Source organism: Chiloscyllium plagiosum, chromosome 6 (assembly GCF_004010195.1).
Source record: "Chiloscyllium plagiosum isolate BGI_BamShark_2017 chromosome 6, ASM401019v2, whole genome shotgun sequence".
Taxonomy (NCBI): domain Eukaryota; kingdom Metazoa; phylum Chordata; class Chondrichthyes; order Orectolobiformes; family Hemiscylliidae; genus Chiloscyllium; species Chiloscyllium plagiosum.
The window spans coordinates 3,506,277-3,523,184 of NC_057715.1; positions in this window are offsets into that span (position 1 = coordinate 3,506,277).

Sequence of the window (16,908 nt, forward strand, 5' to 3'; positions counted from 1 at the left end):
TGAGGTGGGGAAGGGGAAATGAGGAAACTGTTGAAGTGCACATTGATGCCCTGGGGTTGAAGTGTTCCGAGGCGGAAGATGAGGCGTTCTTCCTCCAGGCGTCTGGTGGTGAGGGAGCGGCGGTGAAGGAGGTCCAGGACCTCCATGTCCTCGGCAGAGTGGGAGGGGGAGTTGAAATGTTGGGCCACGGGGCGGTTTGGTTGATTGGTGCGGGTGTCTCGGAGATGTTCCCTAAAGCGCTCTGCTAGGAGGCGCCCAGTCTCCCCAATGTAGAGGAGACCGCATCGGGAGCAACGGATACAATAAATGATGTTAGTGGATGTGCAGGTAAAATTTTGATGGATGTGGAAGGCTCCTTTAGAGCCTTTGGATAGAGGTGAGGGAGGAGGTGTGGGCACAGGTTTTACAGTTCCTGCGGTGGCAGTGGAAAGTGCCAGGATGGGAGGGTGGGTAATCTAATGTAATGTAATGTAATGAATCAGAGTTTGAGAGAGTTCAAGATCAGTTAGGTGTTTTATGACAAATGTTAGATAGTAATTTTAACATTATGTAATTTTAGCATTATGTAATTTGAAACGTGTTGTGGTTATTTGCAGAGCATCCCAAAATGATGTTTCTTCTGGCTTGCAAATTGAAATTGCGAATTGAATGCAGACGGAAATTAGGTAGAATATAGCATGGAGTGGGAATTCGCGGATTTTCAGTTTGGCAATCTGTGACCAGCGGGTTTCTACAGGAAGCATTGCTCGGACCACAACTATTTACAATATATATTAGTGACTTGGAAGGAGGAAATGTTCTGGAGCCAAATTGCAGACATACAAAAATAGATGAAAAGGCAGGTTGTGAGAGGGACACAGGCAGTGTAACGTCAGTGGGCAAAATATTGCCAAATGAAGTAAAATATGGGAAAAAAAGCATCATTCTGAAATGGAGAATAAAGAACAGAATATTATTTAAATGTAAAGTAACAGCAGAAAGTTGCAACACAAGGGGACTTGTACATAATATACAGAAAGCAAGCACACAGTGTCAGCAGGTAATTAGGAAGGCTAATGGAATTAGATTAGATTAGATTACTTACAGCGTGGAAACAGGCCCTTCGGCCCAACAAGTCCACACCGACCCGCCAAAGCTTAACCCACCCAGACCCATTCTCCTACATTTACCCCTTCACCTAACACTACGGGCAATTTAGCATGGCCAATTCACCTAACCTGCACATTTTTGGATTGTGGGAGGAAACCGGAGTACCCGGAGGAAACCCACACAGACACGGGGAGAATGTGCAAACTCCACACAGTCAGTCGCCTGAGGCAGGAATTGAACCCGGGTCTCTGGCGCTGTGAGGCAGCAGTGCTAATCACTGCGCCACTGCTGCCTCACAGTGCTAATCCTTATTTCGGGGGTGGGGGGATGGTGGAATGGATTGTAAGAATGAGACGTCTTACTGCAATTGGACGAGGTGTTGCTAAAAATCGGAGAAAGTGAGGACTGCAGTTGCTGGAGATCAGAGTCGAGAGTGTGGTGCTGGAGAAGCACAGCAGGTCAGTCAACATCCAAGGAGCAGGATAATCAACGTTTCAGGCAGAAGCCCTTCATCAGGAAGGTGTTGGTAAGATCACATCTAGAGTACTTTGAGCAGTTTTCATCCTCTTATTTAAGAAAACATATAATTTCAATAAAGGAAGTACAGAGAAGGTTCTCTGGGATGATCCCTATATGGAGGGATTGTTTTATGAGCTAAACAGATTGGGAGTCGACTCACTGGAGTTTGGAAATATGAAAGATGATCTTGTTGAAACATATAGGATTCTTAAGGGGCTTGGAAAGATAAATACTGAGAGAACGTTTTCCTCAGGGGAGAGACTAGGACTAGAGGGAATAATCTCAGAATAAAAGGTCACTAATTTAAGACTGAGATGAGGAATTTCTTCTCTCAGGGAGTTGTGAATTGTTGGAAGTCCTTACCCACAAAGAGCTGTGTGTGGGGGTAGAGTCCTTGTGTATATTTAAGGCTGAAGTAGATAATTTCCCAGTCAGGAAGTCGAGTGTTATGGGAAAGGACAGGAACGTGAACATGAAGAATGTCAGGATCAACCATGATCCTCTTGAATAACAGAGCAGGCATAAGGAGCTGAATGGCCTCCTTCTGCTCCTATTTCTGTTGGTCTAATAACCTTATGACATCAGGTTGACGTGACTCAAGAAAGTCTGAGCATCTTTTGTGCCTCTGATTTAATAAGGTTCAGAAAGCTGTGATGAAACATGAGAAATGTAAGCAACTCTGATGTGATTGCTTACAAAAATAAGACGGTACTCATTTATATAATTCCTTTTATAACTTTAGGATGTCTCAAAAGCCCTTTCCACCCAATTAAGTTTTAATTATGAAGTGTCCCTGTTGTAAAACAGGAATTCACAGCACCAGTTTGTACACAGTCCAGTGCCAGAAATAACAAAGATATAAGTGAGTAGATAATCAGTGGAATTGTTGGCTAGTTATTGAGCTGGACTTTGGGTCGAATTTCACTGTTCTTCTTTATAAGAATGTAATGAAATCCTTTACGTGCATCTGAGAAGGCAGATGGGGCTGTGGTTTCACACCTCATCCACCCCCAATTGTTCTGACAGCCCTGTATTGTCAGGCAAGTGGAGAACCAACAATTACCTGAAAAATGTCGACAGCCTGAGTGTGCATTACCTTCTCCTGAAGCATGCATGGATCTTTTCTATCCCTGATTCCCCGTAACTCTTTTCAGTAATCATTCCGTTCTCTACATTCTGTTGCTCTTTGAAAAATTAACAATGTTTTTCCTGTTTCCATTAGCAGTGATGGAATAAATGAATCAAAACGAGAGGTCAGAATTTTGAACTTGCATTTGCACAGTTATATACTGGTGCTCTCAATATGTCCTCTCTAATTGGGAATATATCACAAGTATACCGGGAACAAGGTGACCGATTAATTACTGGCAGTTTTTTTAAAAATCTGGCCTTGAATGTTAAAATCCTCAATGTTACCTTAACTTGTATGTCTGTTGATTAAAGATGCTAAAAGTCCAGCAATAACATCCTACACTGTTAAAAATCACACAACACCAGGTTATAGTCCAACAGGTTTAATTGGAAGCACACTAGCTTTCGGAGCGACGCTCCTTCATCAGGTGATTGTCCTACACTGTCTAAGGCAACAGATTAGATTAGATTAGATTTAGATTAGATTAGATTAGATTTAGATTTAGATTTAGATTAGATTACAGTGTGGAAACAGGCCCTTCGGCCCAACAAGTCCACACTGACCCGCCGAAGCAAAACCCACCCGTACCCCTACATTTACCACTTTACCTAACACTACGGGTAATTTAGCATGGCCAATTCACCTGACCCTGCACATCTTTGGACTGTGGGAGGAAACCGGAGCACCCGGAGGAAACCCATGCAGACACGGGGAGAACATGTAAACTCCACACAGTCAGTTGCCTGAGGCGGGAATGGAACCTGGGTCTCTGGCGCTGTGAGGCAGCAGTGCTAACCACTGTGCCACCATGCCACCCACAACAGATATTTCCTATTTTAAAAAAATCTGATAGAACAGTGGATGCAATAAATTGGAAACAAAAACAGAAATTCCTGGCTCAGCAGATCGGGCAATATCTGTGAAGAGAAACTAGAGTTAATATTTAGGTCTAATGACCCTATCTCAGATATTTACTATATACCTTTGATGAGATGTCCAATTGTTTTTCTTGTTTATTTTCTTATTTCTGTAATTGCTTTGTCTTGTTTGCAAATTGCTTATTCACATATGTCAGGGTTTGTTGAATTAATAGTTATGATGCTGTGGCTTAACATCATGAATTTAGAACTTCTTGAAGCGTAGTGGGGGATGTAGAAGAAACAGTTCAGAATATCTTGACTGTGGATCTGACTGACTTCAGTTTCAGTTACATTCTTTCATAAAATTTCACATTTACTATCAGTGGAGTTTTCTAGTCTTTAGTAACATACCAATTTTGGAAAGTATCAAAAAAGAACACATTCCTTGTTGAAAGATTATGTTGTGTTGCAAAGATTAACAATCAACAACCACTCTCACCAAAATAATTCAAGAACTTCCTCCGCAATTTAACTGTGAATTTGATCACCTTGGTGTACAGGACAGACCGAAGTTAAGTTACGGATTGTTAAGCATTTTGAGAAAACCCAGTATTTAATTTTTGCTCCAAGGAAACTCCGCTATTTTTCAGCTGTTTAAAATTCCCCTTGTCTTTTTCTTGCTCCTCTTTATGCATGCAAAGTGCTAATCCCTGGCTAAGGGAGTGTGAAGGTGACCTACACTCAGCCATTGTTAATATCTTGAACCAGTCACTAGAAAGGTCTAAGAAACTGACTTGGTTTGACTTTTTCTGCCGTGCCTCCTGGATATAAGATATTAATTAAAGATCAGTTAATATTAAACACGAATTAAACTTATTGATTTTGGCTTCAGAAGCAGCTGTAATTATAAGACTGGAAAGAATTTCCCTTGTCAAGCATTTCTGATAATGTAGAGCTGATGAGAATTATAAGAGGGGAACGTTTGCGTGAATTCTTCGAAAATCCAAGCAACAAGAAATTTTTCTTTTCTAAAAAAAGTTTTTTTCTGACAGCTGCAAAAGTGACAAGTTACACCTAATTAAAATGTATATAAAAACAGACAGCTGTTAAGAGTAGCCACAAATTAATTAAGGCTGAATTTCCCTTTAATGGCAATGAACTCAGTGATTGTAATAATCTCACTGGGCTGTGCAATTCAGCAAAATTACATTCACAGCTGTTATTGTTACAAGGATTCACTGGAGTCTCTTGCAGCAATAACCAAGGGTCACAAACAACTGTGAATAAAATTTGTCATCAGCTGCTCTCCCAACTGAAATAGATGTTAAGTGGATTTCTGGTTTCACACCTCTGGAAGAAACAAAACTTGCATGAAAGCTTTTCATGGTCTCAGGATCTTTCAAACGCTTTACACTGATGAAGTAATTTTGAAGTCTACTTCCAGTTGTAAGAATTGCCGCTCTCAATATATACACAGCAATGTCCCACAGAAAGCAGTGAGATAATCACCAAGTGATTTGTTTTAGTGATGATGCTGTTGAGATAAGTTTTGATCAGGAGAATTCAAAGATTTATCTTCTTCCCTATCAGAGTGGAAAGTGAGGACTGCTGGAGATCAGAGTCAAAGAGTGTGGCGCATGGAAAGCACAGCCGGCCAGGCAGCATCCGAGGAGCAGGAGAGTCAATGTTGCAGGCAAAGGGCTGATGCCTGTGAAATGTCGATTCTCCTGTTCCTCGGATGCTGCCTGGCCGGCTGTGCTTTCCACGATCCACACTCTTCGACTTCCTTTCAAAGTGCTCTCATTTGCTCCATTTATCCATCGGTGACAACAGATAGCATGTTGTTTTAATATCTCATTGAAATGACAGAATCTCCAAAAATTCAGCCCTTCCATAACATCACTTCATCTGACAAAGGAGCAGTGCTCTTAAAGTTTGTGATTTCAAACAAACCTGTTGGAATATGACCTGGTGTGGTGTGATTTCTCACTATCACACTGTCATGTGGGAGTCGTTTTCGTGCTCAGGTACCTGGTATGGAACTTGAACTGCCAGCTTCTAGGACTGAGATCTAACACGGCTGTCGCTGATTATTACTGCCACTGACAGTACTGTCACTGATAGTATTGCCACTGATAGTACTGCCACTGATAGTACAGTCACTTATAGTACTGACACTGACAGTACTGACACTGACAGTACTGACACTGACAGTACTGACACTGACAGTACTGTCACTGACAGTACTGCCACTGATAATAATGTCACTGACAGTACTGCCACTGAAAGTACTGACACTGATAGTACTGCCACTGAAAGTACTGTGACTGATAATACTGTCACTGATAGTACTGCCACTGAAAGTACTGTGACTGATAATACTGTCATAGTACTGCCACTGAAAGTACTGTGACTGATAATACTGTCAATGATAGTACTGCCACTGAAAGTCATGACACTGATAGTACTGACACTGACAATACTGACACTGACAATACTGAAACTGACAATACTGACACTGACAGTACTGACACTGACAATACTGCCACTGATAATACCGTCACTGATAGTACTGCCACTGACAGTGCTGTCACTGATAATACAGTCACTGACAGTACTGACATTGATAGTAATTCTGACAGAAAGTACTGCCATTGATAGTACTGCCACGGACAGTACTGACACTGACAGTACGGCCACTGGTAGTACTGTCTCAGATAGTACGGCCTCTGACAGTACTGACCCTGACAGTACTGACCCTAACAGTTCTGTCACTGATAGTATTGCCACTGATAGTACTGACACTGGCAGTACTGTCACTGACAGTGCTGTCACTGATAATACAGTCACTGATAGGACTGCCACTGAAATTACTGACTCTGATAGTACTTCTGAGTGAAGGTACTGACACTGACAGTACTAGCACTGAAAGTACTGCCACTGACAGTACGGCCACTGGTAGTACTGTCTCAGATATTACTGCCACTGAGAGTGCTGACCCTGACAGTTCTGCCACTGATAGTACTGCCACTGATAATAATGTCATTGACAGTACTGACACAGATAGTACTGTCATTGAAAATACTGACATTGATAGTACTGCCACTGACAGTACTGCCACTGATAGTACTGTCGTTGATAGTACTGACACTGAAAGTACTGACACTGATAGTAGTGTCATTGACAGTACTGACACTGACAGTACTGACACTGAAAGTACGACCACTGACAGCACTGTCATTGACAGTATCGACACTGACAGTACTGACACTGGCAGTACTGACACCGATAGCACAGTCACTGATAGTACTAACACTGATAATACTGTCACTGACATTACTGAAACTGACCGTACAGACACTGATAGAACTGACACTGACAGCACTGACACTGACAGTAACGACACTGACAGTACTGACACTGACAGTACTGACACTGACAGTACCGACACCGATAGGACTGCCACTGAGAGTACTGCCACTGACAGTACTGATACTGACTGTACTGCCACTGAGAGTGCTGTCACTGAGAGTGCTGTCACTGAGAGTGCTGTCACTGAGAGTACTGTCACTGATAGGATTGTCACTGACAGTACTGACACTGACAGTACTGACACTGACAGTACTGACACTGATAGGACTGACACTAATAGTACTGCCCCTGAAAGTACGGACACTGACAGTACTGATATTGACTGTACTGCCGCTGAGAGTACTGTCTCTGATATTACTGTCATTAATAGGACTGACACTGAGAGTATTGAACACTGACAGTACTTTAACTGATAGTACTGCCACGGACAGTACTGCCACTGATAGTATTGTCACTGATTATACTGTCACTGATTGTTCTGCCACTGACAGTACTGACACTGATAGTACTGTGACTGATAGTACTGCCGCTGATGTACTGCCGCTGATAGTACTGTCACTGACAGTACTTCCACTGATAGTACTGTCACTGATAGTAGTCGCTGATAGTGCTGCCACTGATATTACTGCCTTTGATAGCACAGTCACTGATAGTACTGACACTGATAATACTGTCATTGACAGAACTGAAACTGATAGTACTGATACTGATAGAAGTGACACTGACAGCACTGACACTGACAGTACCGACACTGACAGTACCGACACTGAAAGTACCGACACTGAAAGTACTGACACTGACAGGACTGCCACTGACAGGACTGCCACTGATAATACTTTCACTGATAGGACTGACACTGGGAGTATTGACACTGACACTGAAAGTACAGACAGTGACAGTACTGATACTGGCAGTATTGCCACTGAATGTACTGTCACTGATAGTACTGCCACTGATAATACTGCCACTGATAATACTGTCACTGATTATATGATCACTGATAGTTCTGCCACTGACAGTACTGCCACTGATAGTACTGTCATTGATAGTACTGACACAGATAGTACTGTCATTGAAAATACTGCCACTGAGAGTACTGCCACTGATAGTAATGCCATTAACAGTACTGCCACTGATAGTACTGTCATTGATAGTACTGACACTGAAAGTACTGACACTGAAAGTACTGACACTGATAGTAGTGTCATTGACAGTACTGACACTGACAGTACTGCCACTGACAGTGCTGTCACTGATAGGACTGCCTCTGAAAGTACTGATACTGATATTACTGACACTGATAGTACTGCCACTGATGTACTGTCATTGATAGTATTGACACTGAAAGTACGGACACTGTCAGTACTGACACTGACAGTACTGACACTGAAAGTACGACCACTGATAGCACGGTCATTGACAGTATTGACACTGACAGTACTGACACTGGCAGTACTGCCACCGATAGTACTGTCACTGATAGTACTGCCACTGACAGTACTGTCACTGATAGGACTGCCTCTGAAAGTACTGACGCTGATAGTACTTCTGACTGAAAGTACTGACACTGATAGTACTGACACTGATAGTACTGCCGCTGACAGTACTGCCACTGATAGTACTGTCATTGACAGTACTGACACTGACAGCACTGACACTGACAGCACTGACACTGATAGTACTGTCACAGATAGTAGTTGCTGATAGTGCTGCCACTGATAGTACTGTCAATGACAGCACTGAAACTGACTGTACTGACACTGATAATACTGTCACTGACATTACTGAAACTGATTGTAATGACACTGACTGTACTGACACTGACTGTACTGACACTGATAGAACTGACACTGACAGAACTGAAACTGATAGTACTGACACTGATAGAGGTGACACTGACGGCACTGACACTGACAGTACTGACACCGATAGGACTGCCACTGAGCGTACTGCCACTGAGCGTACTGCCACTGACAGTACTGACACTGAGAGTACTGTCACTGAGAGGACTGTCACTGAGACGACTGTCACTGACAGTACTGTCACTGATAGGACTGACACTGAGAGTATTGACACTGACAATACTGTCACTGATAGTACTGCCCCTGAAAGTACGGACACTGACAGTACTGACACTGACTGTAATGCCACTGAGAGTACTGTCACTGATATTACTGTCATTGATAGGACTGACACTGAGAGTATTGAAACTGACAGTACTTTCACTGATAGTACTGCCACTGATATTACTGTCATTGACAATACTGTCGCTAATAGTACTGCCCCTGATAGTACTGCCCCTGATAGTACTGCCACGGACAGCACTGCCACTGATAGTATTGTCACTGATTATACTGTCACTGATAGTTCTGCCACTGACAGTACTGACACTGATAGAACTGCCGCTGATAGTACTGCCGCTGACAGTACTGCCACTGACAGTACTGCCACTGACTGTACTGCCACTGATAGTACTGTTATTGACTGTACCGACATTGACAGCACTGACACTGACAGTACTTCCACTGATAGTACTGTCACAGATAGTAGTCGCTGATAGTGCTGCCACTGATATTACTACCTTTGATACCACAGTCACTGATATTACTGACACTGATAATACTGTCATTGACATTACTCAAACTGACCGCACTGACATTGATAGAACTGACACTGACAGAACTGAAACTGATAGTATTGACACTGACAGAAGTGACACTGACAGAAGTGACACTGACAGTACCGACACTGACGGTACTGACACCGATAGGACTGCCACTGACTGTACTGCCACTGACTGTACTGCCACTGACAGTACTGCCACTGACTGTACTGCCACTGACAGTACTGCCATTGAGAGGACTGTCACTGAGAGTACTGTCACTGATAGTACTGACACTGATATTACTGCCACTGACAGTACTGCCACTGACAGTACTGACACTGAGAGTACTGACACTGATATTACTGCCACTGACAGGACTGCCACTGACAGGACTGTCACTGATAGTACTGACACTGATATTACTGCCACTGACAGTACTGCTACTGACAGCACTGCGACTGATAATACTTTCACTGATAGGACTGATACTGGGAGTATTGACACTGACAATACTGTCACTGGTAGTACTACCCCTGAAAGTACGGACAGTGACAGTACTGATATTGGCAGTACTGCCACCGAAAGTACTGTCACTGATAGTACTGCCACTGACAGTGCTGCCACTGAAGGTACTGCCACTGACGGTACTGCCACTGATAGTACTGCCACTGATAATAATGTCACTGATAGTACTGTTATCGACAGCACTGCCACTGACAGTACTGACACTGACAGTACTGCCACTGATAATACTGCCACTGATGGTACTGTCGCTGATAGTTCTGCCACTGGCAGTACAGACACTGATAGTACTGTCATTGACAGTACTGACACTGAAAGCACTGACACTGACAGTGCTTTCACTGATAGTACTGTCACAGATAGTATTACCCCTGATAGTACTGCCCCTAATGGTACTGCCACTGATGGTACTGCCACTGATAGTACTGTTATTGACAGTACTGACACTGACAGTACTGCCACTGATAGTACTGTCACTGATTATACTGTCACTGATGGTTCTGCCACTGACAGTACTTACACTGATAGGACTGTCACTGATAGTACTGCCACTGAGAGTACTGCCCCTGAAAGTACGGACACTGATAGTACTGCCACTGACAGAACTGCCAATGACAGCACTGACACTGACAGTACTTCCACTGATAGTACTGTCACAGATAGTACTGCCACTGATGGTACTGTCACTGATACTAATGTGACTGATAGTACTGACACTGACAGTACTGACACTGATAGTACTGTCACCACTGACAGTACTGTCACTGATAGTACTGCCACTAATAATACTGTCACTGATAGGACTGCCACTGACAGTGCTATCACTGATAATACTGTCACTGATAGGACTGCCACTGAAAGTACTGACACTGATAGTACTTCTGACTGAAAGTACTGACACTGATAGTACTGCCACGGACAGTACTGACACTGAGAGTACTGCCACTGACAGTACGGCCACTGGTAGTACTGTCTCAGATAGTACTGTCTCAGATAGTACTGTCTCAGATAGTACTGCCTCTGACAGTACTGACCGTGACAGTTCTGCCACTGATAATATTGTCACTGGCAGTACTGCCACCGAAAGTACGGAAACTGATAGTACTGCCACTGACAGTACTGTCACTGATAATACTGTCACTGATAGGACTGCCACTGAAAGTACTGGCACTGATAGTACTGTCATTGACAGTATTGACACTGACAGTACTGACACTGACAGTACTGTCACTAATAATACTGTCTCTGACAGTACTGCCACTGACAATACTGCCACGGATAGGACAGCCACTGAAAGTACTGACACTGATAGTACTTCTGACTGAAAGTACTGACAATTATAGTACAGACACTGACAGTACGGCCACTGGGAGTACTGTCACTAATAATACTGTCACTAATAATACTGTCACTGATAATACTGCCACTGATAATACTGCCACTGACAATACTGCCACTGGCAGTACTGCCACCGAAAGTACGGAAACTGATAGTACTGCCACTGACAGTACTGTCACTGATAATACTGTCACTGATAGTAATGCTACTGACAGTACTGCCACTGATAGTACTGTCATTGATAGTACTGACACTGACAGTACTGCCACTGATTTTTCTGCCACTGAAAGTACTGACATTGATACTACTGACACTGATAGTAGTGTCATTGACAGTACTGACACTGTCAGGACCGCCACTGATAGTACTGCAACTGGATGTACTGACACTGACAGTCCTTCCACTGATAGTACTGTCATTGAAAGTACTGACACTGACAGTACTGACACTGGCAGTACTGCCACTGACGGTACTGTCACTGATGGTACTGCCACTGATAATAATGTCACTAATAGTACTGTTATCGACAGTACTGTCATTGACAGTACAGACACTGACAGTACTGCCACTGACGGTACTGCCACTGATAGTACTGCCACTGATAATAATGTCACTGATAGTACTGTTATCGACAGTACTGCAACTGACAGTACTGACACTCACAGTACTGCCACTGATGGTACTGCCACTGATGGTACTGCCGCTGATGGTACTGTCGCTGATAGTACTGTCATTGACAGTACAGACACTGATAGCACTGCCAGTGACAATACTGACACTGACAGTACTGCTACTGATAGTACTGTCACTGATTATACGATCACTGATAGTTCTGCCATTGACAGTACACTGAAAGCACTGACACTGACAGTGCTTCCACTGATAGTACTGTCACAGATAGTACTGCCACAGATAGTACTGACACTGATAGTACTGACACTGATAGTACTGACACTGATAGTAGTGCCACTGATGGTACTGCCACTGACAGTACTGCCACTGACAGTACTGACACTGATAGGACTGCCACTGATAGTACTGTCACTGAGAATACTGTCACTGATAATACTGTCACTGACAGTACTGCCACTGACAGTACTGCCACTGACAGTACTGACACTGACAGTACTGACACTGACAGTACTGACACTGACATTACTGACACTGATAGTACTGTCACTGATAGTATTGCCACTGACAGTACTGACACTGATAGTACTGACACTGATAGTACTGTTACTGATAGTACTGTTACTGATGGTACTGCCACTGACAGTACTGACACTGACCTTACTGCCACTCACAGTACTGCCATTGATAGTACTGACACTGACAGTACTGTCATTGATAGTACTGTCACTGACAGTGCTGAGACTGACAGTACTGTCACTGATAGCACTGTTACTAAAAGTACTGCCACTGATAGTGCTGCCACTGACAGTACTGACACTGATAGCACTGCCACTAAAATTACTGCCACTGATAGTGCTGCCACTGACAGTACTGACACTGTTAATACTGTCACTGATAATACTGTCACTGATAATACTGTCACTGATGGTACTGCCACTGATAGTACTGTCACTGACAGTACTGACACTAACAGTACTGACACTGACAGTACAGACACTGACAGTACTGTCACTGATGGTACTGTCACTGATGGTACTGCCACTGACAGTACTGACACTGACCTTACTGCCACTCACAGTACTGCTACTGATAGTACTGTCACTGATAGTACTGCCACTGATAGTACTGTCACTGACAGTACTGACACTAACAGTACTGACACTGACAGTACTGTCACTGATGGTACTGTCACTGATGGTACTGCCACTGACAGTACTGACACTGACCTTACTGCCACTCACAGTACTGCTACTGATAGTACTGTCACTGATAGTACTGCCAGTGACAGTACTGTCACTGACAGTACTGACATTGACAGTACTGTCACTGATAGTACTGTCACTGATAGTACTGTCACTGATAGTACCGTCAGTGGCAGTACCGTCAGTGGCAGTACTGTCAGTGGCAGTACCATCAGTGTCAGTACTGTCAGTCGCAGTATTATCAGTGACAGTATTATCAGTGACAGTACTATCAGTGTCAGTACTGTCAGTGTCAGTACTGTCACTGATAATACTGTCACTGATAATACTGTCACTGATAGGACTGTCACTGATAGGACTGCCACTGAAAGTACTGCCACTGATAGTACTGTCATTGACAGTACTGACACTGACAGTACTGACACTGACAGTACTGTCACTGATAATACTGTCACTGATAATACTGTCACTGATAGGACTGTCACTGATAGTACTGTCAATGATGGTACTGCCACTGATGGTACTGCCACTGACAGTACTGACACTGACCTTACTGCCACTCACAGTACTGCCACTGATAGTACTGCCACTGATAGTGCTGTCACTGATAGTACTGCCACTGACAGTACTGCCACTGATAGTACTGCCACTGATAGTACTGCCACTGATATACTGTCACTGATAGTACTGTCACTGGAAGTACTGTCACTGATAATACTGTCACTGATAATACTGCCACTGACAGTACTGTCACTGACAGTACTGACACTGATGGTACTATCAGTGATAGTACTGTCACTGATAATACTGCCACAGACAGTACTGACACTGATGTTAATGCCACTGACGGTACTGCCACTGACGGTACTATCAGTGACAGTACTATCACTGATAGTACCATCAGTGTCAGTACTGTCAGTGGCAGTGTTATCAGTGACAGTACTATCAGTGGCAGTACTATCAGTGTCAGTACTGTCAGTGTCAGTACTGTCAGTGTCAGTACTGCCACTGACAGTACTGACACTGACAGTACTGACACTGATAGTACTGCCACTGATAGTACTGTCACTGATAATACTGTCACTGATAATACTGTCACTGATAGGACTGCCACTGAAAGTACTGCCACTGATAATACTGTCATTGACAGTACTGACACTGACAGTTTTTTGCCACTGACGGTACTGACACTGACCTTACTGCCACTCACTTTACTGTCACTGATAGTACTGCCACTGACAGTACTGTCACTGACAGTACTGCCACTGATAGTACTGCCACTGATAGTACTGCCACTGATATACTGTCACTGATAGTACTGTCACTGGAAGTACTGTCACTGATAAGACTGTCACTGATAATACTGCCACTGACAGTACTGTCACTGACAGTACTGACACTGACAGTACTGCCACTGATAGTACTGCCACTGATAGTACTGTCACTGATAATACTGTCACTGAAAAATTGTCACTGATAATACTGCCACTGACAGTACTGACACTGATGTTACTGCCACTGACGGTACTGACACTGACCTTACTGCCACTCAGAGTACTGCCACTGATAGTACTGCCACTGATAGTACTGTCACTGATAGTACTGCCACTGACAGTACTGTCACTGACAGTACTGCCACTGATAGTACTGCCACTGATAGTACTGCCACTGACAGTACTGTCACTGACAGTACTGCCACTGATAGTACTGCCACTGATAATACTGTCACTGAAAAATTGTCACTGATAATACTGCCACTGACAGTACTGACACTGATGTTACTGCCACTGACGGTACTGCCACTGACGGTACTATCAGTGACAGTACTATCACTGATAGTACTGTCACTGATAGTACCATCAGTGTCAGTACTGTCAGTGGCAGTGTTATCAGTGACAGTATTATCAGTGACAGTACTATCAGTGGCAGTACTATCAATGTCAGTACTATCAGTGTCAGTACTGTCAGTGTCAGTAAAGTCAGTGGCAGTAATATCAGTGGCAGTACCATAGTGGCATTACCATCAGTGAGAGTATTATCAGTGACAGTATTATCAGTGACAGTATTATCAATGACAGTATTATCAGTGTCAGTACTGTCAGTGGCAGCACTATCAGTGGCAGTAATTTTAGTGGCAGTGCTATCAGTGTCAGTACTGTCAGAGGCAGCACTGTCAGTGTCAGCACTGTCAGTGACAGTACTGTCAAGTGGCAGTACTGTGAGTGGCAGTAAGGTCAGTGTCAGTACTGTCAGTGGCAGTACCACCAGTAACAGTACTATCAGTGTCAGTACTATCAGTGTGAGTACTATCAGAGTCAGTGGCAGTACTATCAGTGACAGTACTAACAGTGACAGTACTATCATTGTCAGTACTATCAGTGACAGTACTATCAGTGTCAGTACTGTCAGTGGCAGTACTATCAGTGACAGTATTATCAGTGACAGTATTATCAGTGACAGTATTATCAGTGGCAGTACTACCAGTGGCAGTACTGTCAGTGTCAGTACTGTCAGTGTCAGTGCTGTCAGTGTCAGTACCATCAGTGACACTACTATCAGTGACACTACTATCAGTGACAGTACTTTCAGTGTCAGTACTTTCAGTGGCAGTACCATCAGTGTCAGTACCGTCAATGGCAGTACTATCATTGGTACCACTGTTAATGACAGTAGAATCAGCAACAGTACTATCAGTGTCAGTACTGTCAATGGCAGTACTATCAGTGACAGTATTATCAGTGGCAGTACTATCAGTGTCAGTACTGTGAGTGGGAGTACTGTGAGTGGCAATGAGGTCAGTGTCAGTATTGTCAGTGTTAGTACTATCAGTGGCAATACGTTTAGTAGCAGTGCTATCAGTGGCAGTACTGTCAGTGACAGAACTGTCAGTGTCAGTACTGTCAGTGACAGTACTATCTGTGGCAGCACTATCAGTGGCAGTACTGTCAATGTCGGTACTTCCAGTGGCAGTACTATCAGTGGCATTACCGTCAGTGTCAGTACTATCAGTGACATTATTATCAGTGACAGTATTATCAGTGTCAGTACTGTCAGTGGCAGCACTATCAGTGGCAGTAATTTTAGTGGCAGTGCTATCAGTGTCAGTACTGTCAGTGGCAGTAATTTTAGTGGCAGTGCTATCAGTGTCAGTACTGTCAGTGGCAGCACTGTCAGTGGCAGTACTTTTAGTAGCAGTGCAATCAGTGGCAGTACTGTCAGTGACAGAACTGTTAGTGTCAGTACTGTCAGTGACAGTACTATCTGTGGCAGTACTGTCAGTGTCGGTACTGTCAATGTCAGTATTACCAGTGTCTGTACTGTCATTGTCAGTACTATCAATGGCAGCACTATCAGTGTCAGTACTCTCAGTGATAGTAGTATTAGTGACAGTACTATTATTGGCAGTACTGGCCGTGTCAGTACTGTCAGTGTCAGTACTGTCAATAACAGTACTACCAGTGGCACTACTATCTGTGGCAGTACCACCAGTGGCAGTACTATCAGTGGAAGTACTGTCAGTGTCAATACTGTCACTGGCAGTACTATCAGTGACTGTACTATCAGTGACTGTACTATCAGTGGCAGTAATATCAATGTCAGAACTTCCAGTGGCAGTACTGTCGCTGTCAGTACTGT